This window comes from Physcomitrium patens, chromosome 10 (assembly GCF_059467195.1).
Source record: "Physcomitrium patens ecotype Gransden chromosome 10, ASM5946719v1, whole genome shotgun sequence".
Classification (NCBI taxonomy): domain Eukaryota; kingdom Viridiplantae; phylum Streptophyta; class Bryopsida; order Funariales; family Funariaceae; genus Physcomitrium; species Physcomitrium patens.
Window position 1 is genome coordinate 11934992 of NC_143419.1, and position 7953 is coordinate 11942944.

General features: G+C 26.2%; 1 long non-coding RNA gene across 1 annotated transcript; it reads left to right on the forward strand.

Moving 5' to 3' along the window:
- Positions 1-6838: 6838 nt before the first annotated feature.
- On the forward strand, positions 6839-7953 carry LOC149988282 (uncharacterized). Its single transcript, XR_016505175.1, has 2 exons — positions 6839-7325; positions 7454-7953. It is a non-coding gene; the product is annotated as an uncharacterized LOC149988282 (long non-coding RNA).

Below are 7953 nucleotides of genomic sequence, written 5' to 3' on the forward strand. Positions count from 1 at the left end.
AGTTTTCTTGTCTTTTTACAAGAGCTATTCTAGTATCTCTTTCAATATACATACTTGTTTATTTATATTTTGTTATCTTTCTTTGAATGAAGGCTCACTTGTCTGGATTGTTTTTTTATCGAGTTCTTGTCCTTGACAACAAGACATGTATCTTAACTTGTAAGGTAAGTTTTTTACATGTGTGCTACATAATTAGCTTGTTTTACAAGCTACCAATACATGATTAACTTATTGACTAAGTTTCTAACTTATCAATCAACTATAAATACATATAAAGTCAAAGCAATGTCTATGAAGCTTTTAAGAAGCTTTTCAAAAAAATATTATGAAATAAATCTACTTTTATATACTTCTACTTAATCATATAGGTAAATATTAGAGTAAGTATGTATGTCTATGACAAACACATAGGCATACAAATTGAGCAGTAATCTATAATTTATTGTTGGTTTATTATTTTTATTTTATTTTAAAAGTTTATCCTATTTTTATAAATAATCTTAATAGTATAAGAATAAAATGATTATGTACTTTTATTTGTATTGGCTTGCTTATGAATAATATAATTTTTTAGATTATTTTAAATAAAATCTTACATAAATCTATAGATATTATAAATATTTATGCTCCTAAAAACTATTGAAACATAAATCAAATGTAATTAAACTTAACAAACACATTATCTTTTAATATCTTCTTTATTTATGGTGAAGATTGGAATATAGTTAAAAAAAAACTTAGGATGAATATTTTTTTGTTAAAAACTTCTATTTAAAGATAAAAAAATACTTAGATGATATTTCAATCTTAATTTATTTTAGTAGATTTCTTCTAACAAGGAAGTATATTGAATTACTTTTGAAAAAACAAAAGAAATAGGATCTATGTCTTTTCTAGATTTACTGGTTTCATATGAATATTAATTTATTATATAGAAAATAAAATCTATGAATATTGTTTGGAAGAAGATAGTATGTTATTAAATAATCTTCTAATTAAGTTTACTTTTTAACTACAAAAGTTTAAATCAAAACTTTCTAATTATAAAATAAATATCCTTTTTCTTAAAGGATCCACAAGTCCTTTCATTTATCAAAGGAATTTGGCCTCAACATAGATAAATATATTCTTTTATAAATAGAATGAAGCTTTTTGTATATTTTTATAAACTACTCTATATAAAATAAAATTTCTTGAAATTATAATAGTGTATTAAATTCAAAATCTAATTATATCCTACTTATTTCTAATCAAAAGTTAATCCATTAGACTTTAATATAGTAGCCAAACTTTAAAAAAAAAATCAAATTGATTAATTAAAATAATAGCAAGAAGAAAGTCAAAGAATCTGAATTGAGATTTGTTGGAATCAAGTAGAAATAGAAATGCTAAAGAATATTTTAATAAAATCAAAATAAAAACACTTACAATCTATGAACACAAACTAAAAACATAAATATAAAACCTTCAAGATATATTTTAAACAAATTCTTAAGAATTTAAAAATATTTCTTTTAATAACTATTTTTATTTATATAAAAATGATTTAGATACTTATATCCAAAAAAAAACCTCTAATTTCTTTTCAAATAATATTATAAGAAAAGTGGATACTAGGATGAATGAAAAATTATACCTTCATTATAATTTTAATCAAATTAGAAAAAACAATTGATGGAATAGAAAAATGTAAGGCTTTAGGACTTGATGGTATTAGAGTCAAGTTCTTTTAGACCATTTGGGAATATTATTAGAGAAGATAAACATAAATTAATGAATATAATCTTTATAAAGATACCACTAGTTCAATAGTAAAATAAAGTAATTTCATATCTAAAAAAATCTTATTTAATTCTTTAAAGTTGATAACTTTTGTAAATCTACAAATGATAGAATAACTAAATAATAAAATTTTAAAGAATAATTTTTCTTTAAAAAATAATTATAAGAAAATTTTAAAGAAGATTTATAATTCATTTTTTGTACATAATAATAATAATTACTTTAGCATTAGTTAGAATTAATTTTTCTAAAATTATTATTAAAAATATTTTCAATTTATTTTATAAATGAGAAGACAAATCTATGCAAGGAATTTGAGGCCTATTACCTTATTAAATACCACATATGTAATATATGCCAAAGTTATTCAAAAAATATTAATCCATAAAAATTAAAATATTCTATTTAAATTATTTTTTTGTTTATAATTATGTATTCGAATTAATGATGCTATTTTGAAGTAATGTCTGTACAAATTTCGACAACAATTGTTCTACAACAATTAATTTAGTATTGATCATTTTAAATCTGATAAATTCTTGGACATTGACACGGCCTATTTGTAATACTCCTACAATTTAGTTAGTCAAGAATTTTTTGGTAGACTCTTTGAGAAAATTTTACATAGGCCACCTTACAATTCAAAGATGATGTTACATTGAAATAAGATAAGAAGGGAATATATATTCCATTAGAAGTATTTAACCAAAGATTATATTTTATAAATTTTCTTCTTATTGACTTCTTCTTATTCTTCTTATTGAATATATATTCCATTAGAAGTATTTAACCAAAGATTATATTTTATAAATTTTCTTCTTATTTTCTTCTTATTTTCTTCTTATTGACTTATTGACCAAGGTGCAATTTTATACTCAAACAGCCTCTAAAGAATCAAAAATTTACTACATAATAAATTAAAGCTAAATACTAACTTATAAATATCATTGAATATGTATATATATATATATATATATATATATATTGATATTTATACATTACTATTATTTTAGTACTTGAAAAATCTTACTTCAATAAGCCAAGTCTTTATCTAAATTCCAAGACTAGATTGATCTGAATATTGGAAAAAATAACCAATTACCTATAACAATCTTCTAAATTATTATTCAATATAAAAGATTTAGAGAAGATAAATGGTTTTTATTTTTTCAATCTACTAGAATTAAAATATTCTTGATATGTGTCTAATCCAAAATCCTTCACTTTCATGAGTGACTATTGTTTGATCAAGAAAACCAAATTCTAATTGATATAGAAAATCATATGGTTTGTTTTAATTTTTAAATTATTCAAGTGGATTAGAAACAAGTCAAAAAAAATTAAATTAAATGACATTAATTTAATCTTTACCTTGATCTATAAACTCAACCTTAATCTTAAATTGTGCTCTTAGACAATAAGTGAAGAATTAATGAGATACTTTGCTAAACTTAAAAGAATATTATTTCAAAAATACATTCTTATTATTAATGCAATAAAAAAAATATATATATCTTATTAGATTATAATTCTCTTTGAAATGTAATAACATCTAGTTTTTGTTCTACTCTTGTAAAAAAAAAAAAAAAACTAAGTTTATTTGGCTTATTTAGCATAAAATATTAGCAATTAATACATAAAGATGCCAAGTCAATTTACATATTGATATCCATTATGCATTATATTCTCTTTAAAAGCCAAGAACTACCTTATATAGATTTTAGGAAAGTTACCAAGATTTTAGATTGTAGAATTGGTCTATTCTTTTTTTGATTAAATTAAATTTTAATCCTTAAAAATAGAAACCATAGAATGCCTTCTTATTGAAATAATTCATCTTTCTAGAAAACATGCTACCTTGCTTTAAATGCTTTTGTAGTATCTTATTTTGTTAAATTATAATATTGTTTATAGATCATTTGAGTTAAAGAAATAAATAACTTTTTGACAAGAAAGTATGAAGTGACCTTTATATCAAAACGTAATTTAATAAATTCCAAGAGAATATGAACAAATTAGTAGAAAAATCTTAGAGAAGAAACAAAAAAACATCTCAAGCATGAAGATACCCATTTCAAAAGATGGAACAAATCCTGGATGGCAAAGCATACAATAAGTTCTGAAGTACAAAAGATAATCATAAACAACTTTAGAATACCATAAAGTGATTTAATATTACATGCAAGTAGAAAAATTAAAAAGCAGTAGTAAATACTTTAAAAAATACTCTTAACTCCGTTGATTTAGATATTGTAGGTTAAGATATTATTTTTATCACTCTTAATTCATCAATGCATTAAATAAATATTTTTAGAAAAGAAAAAAATTGATTACAAAAAGCATTAACTATAATTTAAGGATTTTAAAAATGTTATCTTATATTATTTATAGAAGAACTTTTACTTAAAAAAATAAAAAAATAAAATAGAAAAGACAATTGATTAGAATTTTTTTGCTTAGTTATAAAAATATGAATTCGTATCTAATACTAAATTGTAAAACATATTCTTTTTAATTATTTATGATTATTATTATTATTATTATTATTATTATTATTATCACTATTTTATTTTATAGAATAAATTTCTTTTAGACTTAAAAATAATGTATTTTCTAACTTTTCTTCATTAAATTTTGGATCTTCAACTTATTTGTTTTAAAAAAAATACTAACTACAAATAAAATATATATAACAAAAAAATTATATATACATATATGTATTACTATTTTTATTATTAGTATTATTTTTACCTTCTAAATAAATTATTTAAGAAGTATTTTGTATGAAAGTGATTTTATATGGTTATCATAATACAATAGTATTTGATGTTATTGAATGTTTAATTATTTTTATGTATTTTATTTTATATTTCCTGTAATCAAGAATATATAAACTTTTAATAAATTAAACATCTTATAGACTTAATTTTCATTATTATTTTTTACAATACTTATAACTCACACTAAATACAATAAATTTAAGTATTTTATGTCAATATATGTTTTAAATTTCTATTAAGAATATTAAAAAAATATAATTATTATAATTTATATTTAATAATATATAATTTATATTTTTTAAAAAATATATTAGATGTCTTATTTTAATAATCTTATTTTACTCTAAAAAAAGATTTATAACTTATAATCAATATGCCAATACAATTTTTGTTTTAAAATAAGATTAATAACTTCTATTAAAATATTTTAAAATAAAATAAAATATTTAAAAATCAAAAAGAAATTTAGTTCAAAATAAAAAAATGAATTGATTATGATTGAAATAATTTTAATTTTAAAAAAACTACTCTATTTTAGAGGATATTTATGTTTATATTAAATAGTCAAATATAAGTATATATACTTCACATTTCATATTTATTATTACTTATATATCATTAAATATAATAAAAATTTATGGCTTATATTTATAGATTTTTTATAGTTATTATATATCAAATTATTATTATATATATATATATATATATATATATATATTATTTGATCTAAAAAACATACTATTCATTATTATTATAAGTTTTAAAATAACATCAATAATAATTTTAGTAATATCTTATATGAATCTTTTAACTTTAAATTCTTATAATTGTATTTTAATAGTAGATTGTTTAACAAAAATAACACAATTTGTAACTTGTATAAATATTATTATAAAAAAATAACAATCAAGTCATTCTTTGATAACATCTATAAAAATAATAGATCTTTCATTAATATGATATCTAATTAAAGATCCAAATTTGTAGTATGGACTTTAGATCAACAAATACTTATATTATCAAAATCGAAACCAAAGACCTTATAAGGAAATATCTAGGTTTTAGATTAGAATAAGCCTTTAGTACCAAAGTTTAGATCAAAGATCCAAAAGAAGATGTTTAGATTTTGGAAGAGCCAAAGTTTAGATCAAAGATCTAGAAGACAAGGTATTTATTCTTTTTGTGCCATCTTCTCTAGTTTTGTACCTTTTAACTTTGGTGATTATTTAGAATGTAATATCTTTTTAATAAACATAAAAACCAAAGTTAGCACCCTTTTTAATTTATTATTATTTGTCAATTTTATATAAGTAAAATGAGCATACAAACCAACAACCTAAATTATATTGTCCAAGCTCTCTTCTACCTACATTCAAGGCATGAGTAGTTCTAAAGAAAAAGAAAAGTGAGAAATATGTTCATATCTCAAGAAGAAACAAGTGAGTATTATATTGTTTGTTTTGTTTGTTTGTTTCTGTTTTGTTTTTTTTTTAGTTTTTTCTTTCCCCAGGTTGCTTCGAGAATTATTATTTTACCCTCAATACCTACTATGAAGAAAACCCATGTGGCCCCCTTCAGTTGGTTCCAACAATATCTGGAGGGTCGGCAATGCCAAGTAAGCCAATCACCGACCCCTAAAGGCGCCACCTCAGGCATGACCATCACTGCATTGCGCTATGGAAGCACAACTTCGGCACATTTCGTTGTTGAAATGCTTGGTTTGCTACACAACGCTGATGGATTTCTCGGAGGCAGGCATCGCCGCCCCCCGCACTGGTCTCAATGCGCAGCATGGGAAGCTCAGATTGGACGTCACTCCTCTGGTCTGCTGCCGGATGTCTAGAGATATGACTCGCGCTGCAAAGATCCATACCAGTGGATCGATCTGTGGTGCAGAATAGCAACGCGGTTACACAGACCTGGCAACGGGAGCTTGACTCGTGCAAAGCGTCACTGTGGGGACGGATATTCTACTACAGAGTGATAATGCGACAAGTTTGCCTATCAGTGGGGCGGTCGAGCACGTCATGAGATATTCTGCGCATGTCAAAAGAGTCCTTTTCTGTGTTTGTGGAAACCAATGCCTGGGACAATGTGAGGAAACAACACCGAAACATACGAAAAAGGATGAATCTTTCAAGTATTGTGTGGTAGACTACGAGTATTCCTACGAAGTGGCCGTGAGTGTGGCTGTGAGTCTCATGCGGGAGTAGACCATGTGTGCGATTGAGTTTACCCAACATTTTTTTTTTTTTTTTTTTTTTTTTTTTTCTCTCACGGAGCGCTCCTGTGGAGCGTGAAGGGCTCATGTAGGCGTGGAGCGAAAGCGAGGTTGGCGAGAAGGCGTGGATGTAGCGAGGGAGCCGTCACTTGAAAGATGTTATCTGATGCTGGGTGATTCAACCTCCTAAAATGAAGTGGATGGAAGGGTTCTCATCCAGCTCCAGAGGAAACTACAAACACCAAGTACACAAAAACTTAAACGTTCACGCGTCGGTATGACAAACGCCCTCGATTTGAGCCGAATTCATGGAGCAATACGAGGTGGCAGGTGCGTTGAGGAGAGCAGTGCGACGTTGTGTAGGACATTGGTGCACTAAAAGACGTTCTCACCATGACTGAATGTAAGGATGACGTACCAGTTTTGAACGCCGGCGGATCTGATGAGCTCAGGCGCGCGCACGAAGTATTTTTCATGATAGTGTGCCCCCACGTCAAGAAAAACATGGTTCTGTTCGTTGTTCGTTGGGTTCTTTGCGCCCTGTAAGTTGAGGAACAATTATCTGTTGCATGAAGTTATTGCATTTGGGAGGATCCTGGAGTTAGTGCCGATGACAGATGGTATGGAAACAACGTAAGTGATGTACTTCGGTGCTTATCGCGGTGTGCAGGACGTTGACTGTCCAGAGAGCTGATGTGGGCTTGAAGAGACTGGCACTGATTTGATGCAGTGCTACTACAACAGCGAGGGCTCCGATCCTCCTAGTCAGGGAATGGTCAACCACGAATTTCGGCAGCCAGAGCGATCCTTCACAACATTCCGGCGACCAGTATTGCAGCATAAACTGTTGTCAAATTTCAGCAAATCTTTCTCAACCTCGAACCGGGATGACTTTGAAAGCTCTACAACTGACGTTACGTGTTTTTAAGTGATAGGAATAGAGGTAAAGAGAACCACTTACATTTTTTGCATCCACAGGCACCGACTCTAATGCTTCCTAGTTTATATATTAGCCAATATATGAGACATTTAATTATCCTAACTGGTAAGCAAAACGCTTTTGTATTCTGAAAGGTAATCCTTTCAAACGGCCTTCTCTAAGCTGCATAGAGCTCCTTGGTGCAGGCACAAAGAACCTGGTTTATACTTTTTGTTTTTGTTTTATTTTTA